We start from the raw sequence: 10,683 nt of genomic DNA, 5'->3' as shown, positions 1-10,683 counted from the left end.
AGTATCCGTCACAGAACTTTTTTAAAAGATTTTATTTATTTATTCGACAGAGAGAGAGAGAGAGAGAGCACAAGCAGGGGGAGAGGCAGGCAGAGGGAGAGGGAGAAGCAGGCTTCCCGCTAAGCAGGGAGCCTGATGCAGGGCTCGATCCCATGATCCTGGGATCATGACCTGAGCTGAAGGCAGATGTTTAACCGACTAAGCCACCCAGACGCCCCTGTCACAGAACTTTTAAGCATGGATCCCACATGCATCCATTCTCGTATGAGTACCACAAGGCCATACAACATGAGACATAAGAACCATGTTTCAAGTAAGATACATGAAACTTTTTAAACCTAGTTAATGACGTTTGAAGCCAGGCTGAATTCACTGCTATGAAACATTCATAATAATGTCTCTACAGAGAAATCAGAAAGTAAATCAAAAGTGGTTAGGGGAAAAAAAGGTTAAATTATCTATCACCAACTCTTAAGTCAGTGACTGTCAAAGCTTATGGACTGAGACTCATTGGTAAGAATTTTATTTTGGATCATAATCCAGGATACACATGCACATATACGTATTTCATAAAAATAATACCCATCCTTATTTTATGGTGTACTCTAATAGTTCTATTATATTTAAGTTCTTCTTTTAAAAAATTGGTTATGACCCACTAAACTAATTTCACCACCCACTAATTGGCCATGACCTGTAATTTGAGAAGCACTATCATAAGCTGAGGCCAGGAACAACATTTTTCTAGCCAAAGGGAGTAGCAGATGCAAAGGCCTTGAGTTTGGAGTTCTTAGGACCGAAGAAGGCCAGCAAGTTTACAGCCTATTGGATGGGGTGAGGTGGGAAACATCAGCAGGAGTCTGTCATGAAGTCTGCAGCCCACAGCAGGAAGTTTGGGATTTATTTTTATTCTAATACGAGCTCCCGATGGTTTTAAGCAGGGGAGTGAAATGATATGATCTATTTTCTAAAATAGTTTCTCCTGACCTCATGCACAGTCCAAGGATGATTCTGGAATGACCTAATTTTCTCTAAATTTAGTACAAGTCTGGAATGACTTTAAGACATTCCTTCAAGGATACTCTTACTTTCCCCACATTCATTCAGTTAAATTAATCTCCTGGTTCCTTTCCTTACACATGGGCTCCTGGCCTCCGCTGGGCTCCTCTGGAGCCTGGTCTTACAGAAATTCTGAAGTTTTAAAATTCTCCTTCTATCCAGTTCGGTACCTTTATTGTCCTTTGTCACTAAATATCCACATAGTTGTTGGCCACACCGTCCTGGAGTCATACCCAGAGATGTTTTTTTTTTCCTGATTTGCAATGTTGACATTTGGAAGGACAGATCTAAGTTTTGGCAATGGGCTCCTTGTCTTCTCTCCCAGTGGGGGTCTCTGTGTCTGCTGGGGTATCTGTTGCGCCTGCTGTGGGAGCTGCCACAAGCGGTGTAAGTCCTTGGGTCACACAGACTGAAAAGGTGCCTCACAGGAGGCGAGCAGATTTCCCAGGGCCTGGGCCTCCTTCTTGGCCCATCCCCAGGAGATGAATTCCAGCTGCTTTGCTTTTCTTAATTTTCTTCCTCTCCCCAGCCCCCTTTCCGGCTGGGCCCCCAATCCCTCCCTTGTCTGGCTAACCCCCAAGCCATACAACATTTCGGGTGGAAAACATCACTGTCAAAAGGGAGGCATCCAGGGACTGGGAAGCTGAAAGCAGAGGGGGAGCCTCTCCTCAGAGCCGTGTTCTGTGGGTTTGTCAACTCTTGTCTAGGCGAAGCCAAGGAGGTGCAGCAGTCACATGTGTTTTTCTTCCGCCAGTTAGCCCCTTTACCTCCCTCTGCCCCCACCTCCCCACCCTACACTCAGGACTTGCCCCGAGCTTGTGGAGAGCATCTGACCAGATTTCTTTTATTTACTTGTGGTTTCCAAAATAGACACTTTCAAGGCCTGAGGGTAAAGATGCTTTTAGGAAAGGGATAGAGGAGGGAGAGGGGGAAGAGGGAAGGAAGAAGTCGCTTTGCGAAGTGGAGAGCTAGGGAGTCAGTCAATTGTAGTGGTTAAGGGCAGAGGCCCCACAGTCACGTCAAACATGGTTTACAACCCTGTCTCTGCCACTTAGTCACTGTGTGAATTAAAGTTGCTATTTTAACCTCTCTGAGCCTCTCTGTCCTCACCTGTAAAATGGGCATTTTGTATTCAGCTTTCAAGGCTGAGAATTAAATGGGATTCTTAACATAATTATTATCTGCTTTAGTAAGTGTTTTATAAATGGAGTTTTGTGACACTTAGTTATTCATGTAAAAGAGCATTGGAATAGGAGCTGGCAGTTTCCTTTGGGAAAAAAATAGAGGAGTATCTGCTGAGAAGCTTCAGAAACGTGAGCTATAAGTTTAATACTATATATATTTTTTAAAAATCAGATTTGGTTATTTCCCACAGGCTCTCATGTCTCTTATCAGCCATAGTCTTTACACATGTGTGAAGTATGCAAGACGATTAGGTGTTTATCCCCATTTCACAGATGAAGAAATTGAGGCCTAGGGGGTGATAATAAGATAATGAACATAAAAGCACTCAGTCTACTGCAACATAGCACACAAAAGCAAGATTGTATCTGGGCTTTTGTTGTCACACAAACTGATAAGCAATGGGACAGTGCCCAAAACCTGAGTGTCCCAAGTCTTTCTTCAGTGTTTTCTGCCCTAGATCTCAAAGGAAAACTCAAAGAAGGCTAGCGGGTGGAGAAAGACAGTCCCAAGCTTATGCAGAAGGAGGAAGGTATGAGTTTGACGGATGTGGTTGGATCCACAAGTCTGGGAGGGCTGGCAGAAGGAGGGGACAGGCTGGACAGGCTGAGGCCAGTTTGGTGTTCCCAGAAGTAATGTCTGAAAATTGCAGCCCGCGTGATAGTAGGTATGAAATGGGAGCTCAACATAAATAATCTAAAAATGGAGCAAATTAAGTAATAGAAATATCTCCCCAATGAAAGTGCTTTTGAAGGGAAGTCAAGCTCAGAAACAGAGAAAGCAGTGAGACAGTATTAGGAGTGTGTTTTAAAAACCAAAACCTACGGGGTTTTGTTTTATCCTTGCAAGCGCTGGGAACGATGGCTTGGATTTCACACAGGAAGAACACAAAACCGGATCTGGATCCCGGTCAGTGACTTCGCTAATAAGAACCAAGAGAAGCAAACTGAGTGTGGGTTACTGGCTGGAAATAAACATAAATCAGAAACCAAACTTGCACAAAATTACACAAGCTGTACATCCGGTCCTATATTCTCTTTGGAAGATTTTTGAACACTTCTTTTTCTTTCTTTCTTTCTTTCTTTCTTTCTTTCTTTCTTTCTTTCTTTCTTTCTTTCTTTTTTTCAATCTCTATCTGCTCTCCTAGTGTATCCTTCTGAGTCTTCGCTATATAAAATTAAAACTAGTATTTCCATTAGGCTAGCTGGCTACTCAGATATGAGGACCTTCAACTCCTCATATCCCAAAACAGAAAATAGAACTCATTGTTCTCCCAAAAAATACATTCTCCCTCCTATATTCTACATCTCAGGAGTGGCTCCCATCCACCCAGTCACCCAAACCAGAAATCTGGGTGTCCCCTGTGGGTGCTTTTCCCTCATGCTATCTAAGCTGTATCAAACCTTCTCCAATCCCTACCCTTCTCTCCATCTCTTCTTGCCCCCTTCATTCAGGTCCCCATTGTTGCAGGATTTCTTCTTTGGTGCCCACGGTTCTTGCTCACACCGCTGCCTCGACGAAAGCAGAGGCAGACCAGATGAAGAGTGGTGGGCAGCAGAGCAAAGTTTATTGAGCGATAATAAAGTGATAGTACAAAGCTACTGAAGAGGGAGGGGACACAGAGGGTTGTCCCAGAGTTTCTAAGTCTAGGAGTTTTTATGAACTTGTTGGCAGGGTGTTTTAATCTGATTAACCCTCGCTGCAGGGTGGGGGGGGTACCCAATCAGGTTTTTGTTGTCTATCTATCACATGGGAAAGCCTGGAGGGCTCCTTCCAGAGTGGTGTAAAGTCCTTTTAAAGGTGGTTTCCTCTTATGGCGGGGGGGGGGGGGGGGGGGGGGGGGGGGGGGCTTGTCCCTGTCTGCCTTTCTTCCAGCTATCCTTCACCACCATCCTCATCACCCCCACTCAGATAGCTAAGACAGCAGTACAAGCATCAAACCTCAGCTGCTACGTCCTGACTGCCTGCGCTCTGCCCCTGTCCAGGGCTCCCACTTACCCTGCAGTAACAAGCTATTCTGCCCGCAGCCTCCTGGCCCCGCAGACCTACGCTGAGGGCCAAGAAAAGGGAAGGCTTTGAGACCCACCAAGAAAAAGAACTGAGGAGATAGGCACAGGTCATATCAGTGACCCGACAGATGACCAGGTGAAGCTGCCCGGGCCATGTGGCTCCACTCTGCAGCCTCTTAGCACTTACAGCCTTGTTTAAAGGGTGGAATTATGTGACTAATACATTCGCATGCTTGTGCAACCATCACCACCGACTATCTCCAGAATTTTCCATCTTCCCAAACTGAAAACTCTGTGCCCATTAAAGACTAATTCCCCACTCTCCCTTCTCCCAACCCTTAGCCACCACCATTCTATTCTGTCTCTATGAATTTGACTATTCTAGGTACCCCATCTAAGTGGAACTGTACGTTATTTCTCCTTTGATGTCTGGCTTGTTTCTCTTAGAGTAATGCCTTCAAGATTCATCCATGCTGTATAGCATGTGTCAGAATTTCATTCCTTTTTAAGGCTGAATAATATTCCATGGTATGTATGTACCACGTTTTGTTTATCTACTTATCCATCAGTGCACACTTGAGTGGGTCCGCTCTCCAGCTATTGTCAATAATGCTGCTATGAACATGGGACATGGCTCAAGTCCATGCTTTCCGTTGTTTTGGATATATAACTCAGAAGTAGAATTGTTGAATCATACAGAGTCTTTTCATTGTCTTTTAATGTCTTATCTCTCCAATAACACCATGAACTCATTAAGAGAAAGACTGAGTCTGGACACAAATTCTTGTTGAATAGCTGATCATTAACTTGAGCCAAAAAGATTTTGTAAGAGATAAAGTTACAAAGATTTAGGGTTGGCGGGGCAGGAGGGGTGGGGGGCCTTCAAAAGGTTCAGATCCTGGCTAAATTTACAAAGCTTTGATTAAGATCTTCAGAGATGACAGGGTGGGAGGAAGCCTCCTAGGGAGGTTTTATCATGAGCAGTTGAGTTCGCAGGCCCTGCCTGCAGCCACACTACCTGCATCCCTAGCCCCACTCTGTTACTTCCCAGCTTGGAGACTTCCGCACCTTACTTAACCTTTCTCTGTAAAATGGGGATAGTCCTGGTTAGTTCATAGGGTTGTCGTGAGGTTCAAACACACAAAACATTTAGAATAGTGCCTGTCACCTAGTATGTTCTCAATAAATTCTGGCATTATTAACAAAATCAGAACTGGATCAGAGCATGGGTGAATTTCGGAATATCCCGAGAACGTGCACATTCACTAGCGGTTCCACTTTTCACACAGCCCATTTGGTTGGGAAAGTAGTTACAATTTGTTTCAAGTACGCATTGCCTGATTATTATTTTTATGTGTTATTATTATAGGTTATTAACATTTAGGGGTATGGAAAATGAGGTGCAGAGATGTGCAATCACTTGGCCAAGGTTACATGTTTACCAAGGGCCTGAGCCTAGTTTTAAATCTAATCTCAAAGGAAAATAGTCAAGGGGTGAAGCAGAGGGATGAAATACTCCTGTTGAATTTGGAAGCGGTCCCAGGGTGAGAGTGGAGGCCTTCAAGGGGGTGGGGGAAAGCCTTGTGAACCATTCTTATAGGGGAAGGAGAGCTGCTAACTCCCAGGACAGCACTTTACACAGGCCTATAACCAGGCAGACCTTGCCTGGGATACGCTGACTAGCCCCCGGCTCCCCAGCCCCCATCCACACCTAGCTTAACACTCAGGGCAGGCATTGGGACCTCAAGCTCTTATGGCAGAGATGGCTACTTGCTATCCCTGTATTCATTCTTCCTTTCCCTCTTGGTAATCCGCTGTGGTTTTTTATCTGGGCACAACAGCACCTAGGGTCAAGATGACCTTTCCAGGCCTCATTTGGAGCCTGGTGTCACCATGGTTATGTTCCAGTCAATGAAGTATTAGTTAAAGAGTTTTTTTGTCAACTTTGAGAAATGTAAAAGAAATGGTTTGAGCTTTTTGCTTCCTTCTTGTCCCTCCAAAGAGCAGCTGGAAGCCCAGCCACCTATCTTGGAAACCAGAGGACCACAGAGCTGAGAGGAGCCTCCACCGTGGAGCTATTCTTGTCCTGAAGCATCTTCACCCGGAGCTGTTGTATGCGGGAACGAAGTGAACTTTATCTTCTTTAAACTACTATTTGTTTCGATATTCTGTTCCATTTTCTGTTAACCGAGTCAACGCTCATGCCCTCTGTTTAGTAGAACCCGATTCTGGTCATGTACACCTGGCCTTCCTGTGCTCAGACCCAGGTATAAGAGACCAAGGTCCTGAAACTGCAGTCCCGCCCCTTCCTCAACCACCCGGAGAGAGAGGAGAGCATAGACTCAGTTTCCAAAAATACTTCTTAGCCTTCTGTATCTTTCGGCATCTTCTTATAAACAAAGATAGGTAGCCATGGGACCAACAGCTTTATCAGTCTGTCAAGTTAGCAGAAAAATAAAGCATTGTTTTCCATGTCTATTAGAAAAGAAACCAACTATCAAAACCCAATCATTCTAGCTCTGTTGATTGATAGTAATAGAAGATGCTATTCATAAAACTGAAAAAAATGTTAATAAAGGAGTATAATTCTTTTAGTTTTATTCTATACCTGATTTCCCCCTTGGAAAATAAATGTGATTTGTCTGAGGAGCCAATTGTGATCGCCAACCCTGTAGCCATTTGTTTGTGCATTTATTCATAATTCATTTAGAATACAGCTATTCATTCTTTCATTCAAAAATACTTGTTAGTATTTCAAAGTGAAAATTAAACAACAACAAAAAAGCAACTAAAAACTTAAGTAGAACTCCTTCACCCGTCCAGCTAGGTACTGGAGGAACAGAAATGCAGCAACCTCACCCCTGACAGTCCAGGGAATGTACGTGTTAGTTGAGAAGAGAAAAAAATAATGCCCAGGAAGGAATTAAAGCTTATGCTTCAGACTGGGCTGAGACTTTCCTGCTAAGAGCTGGTCCAAATACAGGGCACATTTTACCTACATGAATATGAAGGCTCCATTAAAATAAACAAAGTGACTGTCTCTGGGGAGAAAGAAGAAGGGCCAAGGGGTTGGGGCTAGAGGAACAAGCCTCCACAAACTCACCTCTGAAGTGCCCATCTTGCCAAAAATTTCTGGCCATTTTCATGTCTCATGCTTCCAATGTCTCCCCTCCTGGAAGCCCATGCCACCTGCTCCAGCTAGAGGGTAAGCCACTAGGTGCTTCGGAGCCTAAAGCATAAAATGAAGTGTGTCAGATGAGGGTTAGCTAAATAATTTCTGAAATCCCGCAAGGCTGAATGATCTGAAATTCACAGAATAATTGTCATTTATTTGAGCACTTATTAATATGTCAGATATTTCACATTCATTGTCTTTTTTGATTCTTATAACTGTAAGAGGTACATATTTTTATTACATTCAATTTACAGATTAAAAAAATAGAGACACGGAGAATTCAATATCATGATCACAAGGTCACAGAGAAATGGCAGGACCCAGGACTATCAGACTATAAAGCCTGTATTCTTTTTTTTTTCCCAAAGATTTTTATTTATTTATTTGAGAGAGAGAGAGCATGAGTGAGAGAGAGAGGAGGAGTGGGGAGGGGAGCAGCAGAGAGAGAGGGAGAAGCAGACTCTCTGCTGAGCAGGGAGCCTGATGCAGGGCTCTATCCCAGGACCCTGAGATCATGACCCGAGCTGAAGGCAGACGCTTAACGGACTGAGCCACCCAGGTGCCCTGAAAGCCTATATTCTTAATACACATAGGACAGGTGCCACCTTCTAAATAGCTTCTTCCACCTCTCTGTCTCACGATGTTGGTAGCCCCTATACCACACTTACCCATTCTCCTTGTTGCATAACCATTTATATAAATGTCTTTCCAAAATATGAGTTCCTTGGAAGAGGGAATGTGTCCTGATCATTTTTGTAGCACTGTCTGCTTAGAACACAGACCTGGCACACAGTAGGTGCCTAAATGTTTAGTTAAGTAACTGTATCAGTCACCAAAAACCTAGCGATCGCGAGCATGCTGCATGCTCACCAAGCGTGCACGAAGATTTTGCACCTTTCCCCTGCTCTGCCATGTTATTATTAACGAGCAGGTCTCTGAATATACACAGTCTTCATATTTACTGAGCACTTCCTAAAAGCCAAGTGCTATGCGAGGTCCTTTAAAGCACACAAAGATAATTAAGACCCAGTTGCTATCCTTCTGGAGCCAACAACTTACAAGACAAGATAGACACATAAACAAATAAGTTGGCTGCAAAGCTGATTGCCATAGGAGGTGAAGCAGAAACATAAATATAACATTTTGTTGAATTTGATGCCACTGATCAGAAGATGCTTCGCTATTTTAAGTATTACTAAAATAGAAAAGTTGCTGCTAATTAACCTCTGCACACCATTGCTTTGAAAATGAATCCTTATTACAGAGATGTTACAATGCTTTTAAAACGTAGCTCTGGAATGAAGTACTACTGATACAAGTAGCAACATGGATAAACCTTGGAAACACTATTTTGTGTGAAAGAGGCCAGGCACAAAAGACCACATATAGTGTGATTTCATTGATATGAAATGTGGTGAATAGGCAAATCTGTAGAGATAGAAAGTAATTTAGTGGTTGCTTAGGGCTGGAGAAGATTGGGGGCAAGGAGGAGATTGATGGCTAAAGAGTATGTAATTGGGTTGCGGGATGATGAAAATATTCTGGAATTGATTGTGGGATGGTTGTACAACTCTGTGACTATGCTAAAAGCCACTGAATTAGACATTTTAAATGGGTGAATTTGAACGGTATGTGAATTCTCTCTCAATACAGCTGTATCAATTTGGCTATATCTCCAAAGAGTGGGTTGGGAGGGCAGGTATTGGTGGGGGGAGAGTAAATCAGATGGGGAGAGATCTAGGGAAGCTTTTTGGAATGGGCATTGACACCTAGCATATGGGTGGGAATTGCACCATGCAGAAATAGAAAACGGGGTGGGGGGAGGTGATCCGGGCAGAGGTAAGAGCTTAAGCAAAGTCCAGGAGGCCAGAGTACTGGATAAAGTGCAAGGAGAAGCCCAACGAAAGGAGTGGTTATTGGAGGAAAGGCTCAAAGGCAAGCTAGCCCACATGGAGGAGGGCCCTGAATGCCAGACTACGGGCTGTGGCTTTTCAAGATGTAAAAAGAAGCCTTGAAATTTTCCCCAACTGCCAACCTTTAAAATTTTGGCATCCCTATGCACAAAAAGAATGCATTATGAAGGCTTTTCTTCCAGCCACAGGGCACCATTATTGACCTGCCGGGCAGTAAAATTCCCATTGGAACTTGGAGCCAGAAGACAAAAAGGTTAGAAAGGCAAAGGGCATTGCCACCGGAAGCCCAGTGCTTAAACAGACGCTGGGAAGAACCAGGGTTTCTGGCTGGGAGCCACGAAATTCCAAAGGTCATGCCTGGCGGCAGAGCCAGGAAGCTGAGCGCAAAGAGTCATCACCACGCTAGGAGGCACACAGGAGAAATTAGACTCACGCTTCTCTCTCAAAGGAATTGAAAATTGAGAACAAAATGAAACGGGGAGGAGGAAGCGTGCAGAATTAGGGAAAGAACACAATTGGTGTCCGGGGGGCTGACGGGAGCCAACGGATTGAAGAATGAGCTCCCGGGCTCAAATACTGTCTTTCCTAAGCCGCACCTGAGTGCGGCATGAGCCCGAGGCCCCAGAGGACACCAGGGTACAAAGGAGGCACAGATCAGGGCTGGAAAGGCATGCTCCTCGGTGATTCCCCTGAGCGGGGCAGGTAGGGAGCAGCCCCTGTGTGCCTGCCTCCTGATCCTGACTTTGGGAAGGGGACTCCGGGCAGCTCTGCTACCTGAGTCTGTAAAAGCTTGTGGAGCTTTTACAAGTTTTAAGAGAGCCGATTATCCCATTTAAAGAATATAAACCGCACAGTCCACTCTTACCCTTCTCAAAAGTGCCAACACAGTTCCCAAGGTGTGCAGAGGACCGTGATCTCGGAACAGCTGCTATAGAGGACCCCCAGCACGCTCAGGCTTTCTTCCGCAGAGGAAACAGCCTTTCATTCGCAATAATAGTGTTCAGGCTACGCCGTGCAGAGCGCAGCGGCAAGCAAAAAAAGTAAGCTATTGGCAATATGTGCTAAATGGAAGTGTTTATTTACCTGCAGTGTAAACCCGCCCACTACTACAAAGGATCAGAGGCCGCTGATGGCATTTTGTGCCTGTTAGTACTCACTGCCCTTGGAGATTAAGTGCTCACAGACGTCACGCAGTCTGGGTTTTTCCAAACAAAATCTGAAACCCTCTCTTCTTGGTCTGTACCCATGTACCCATAAAGAGCAGTCACAGGAAGAACTCCTTGGCCAGTCCGGTGGATCTGATAAGGCTCTCGCTTTCTTCCTTAAGGTCAAGAGAGGCCTGTAC

General features: G+C 44.5%; 1 long non-coding RNA gene across 1 annotated transcript; it reads right to left on the bottom strand.

The window, feature by feature from the left end:
- Nucleotides 1–4,081: 4,081 nt before the first annotated feature.
- Nucleotides 4,082–10,337, bottom strand: LOC148109534 (uncharacterized). The gene is made up of 3 exons (XR_015725439.1): nt 10,204–10,337; nt 7,354–7,479; nt 4,082–6,685 (listed from the first exon to the last, which is right to left on the bottom strand). It is a non-coding gene; the product is annotated as an uncharacterized LOC148109534 (long non-coding RNA).
- Nucleotides 10,338–10,683: the final 346 nt, after the last annotated feature.

This window comes from Ursus americanus, chromosome 8, assembly GCF_024610735.1.
Source record: "Ursus americanus isolate L20-20 chromosome 8, mUrsAme1.1.p, whole genome shotgun sequence".
NCBI classification, from domain to species: domain Eukaryota; kingdom Metazoa; phylum Chordata; class Mammalia; order Carnivora; family Ursidae; genus Ursus; species Ursus americanus.
Note: the sequence above shows the minus strand (reverse complement) of the source record. Positions and strands in the feature narration are given on the sequence as shown.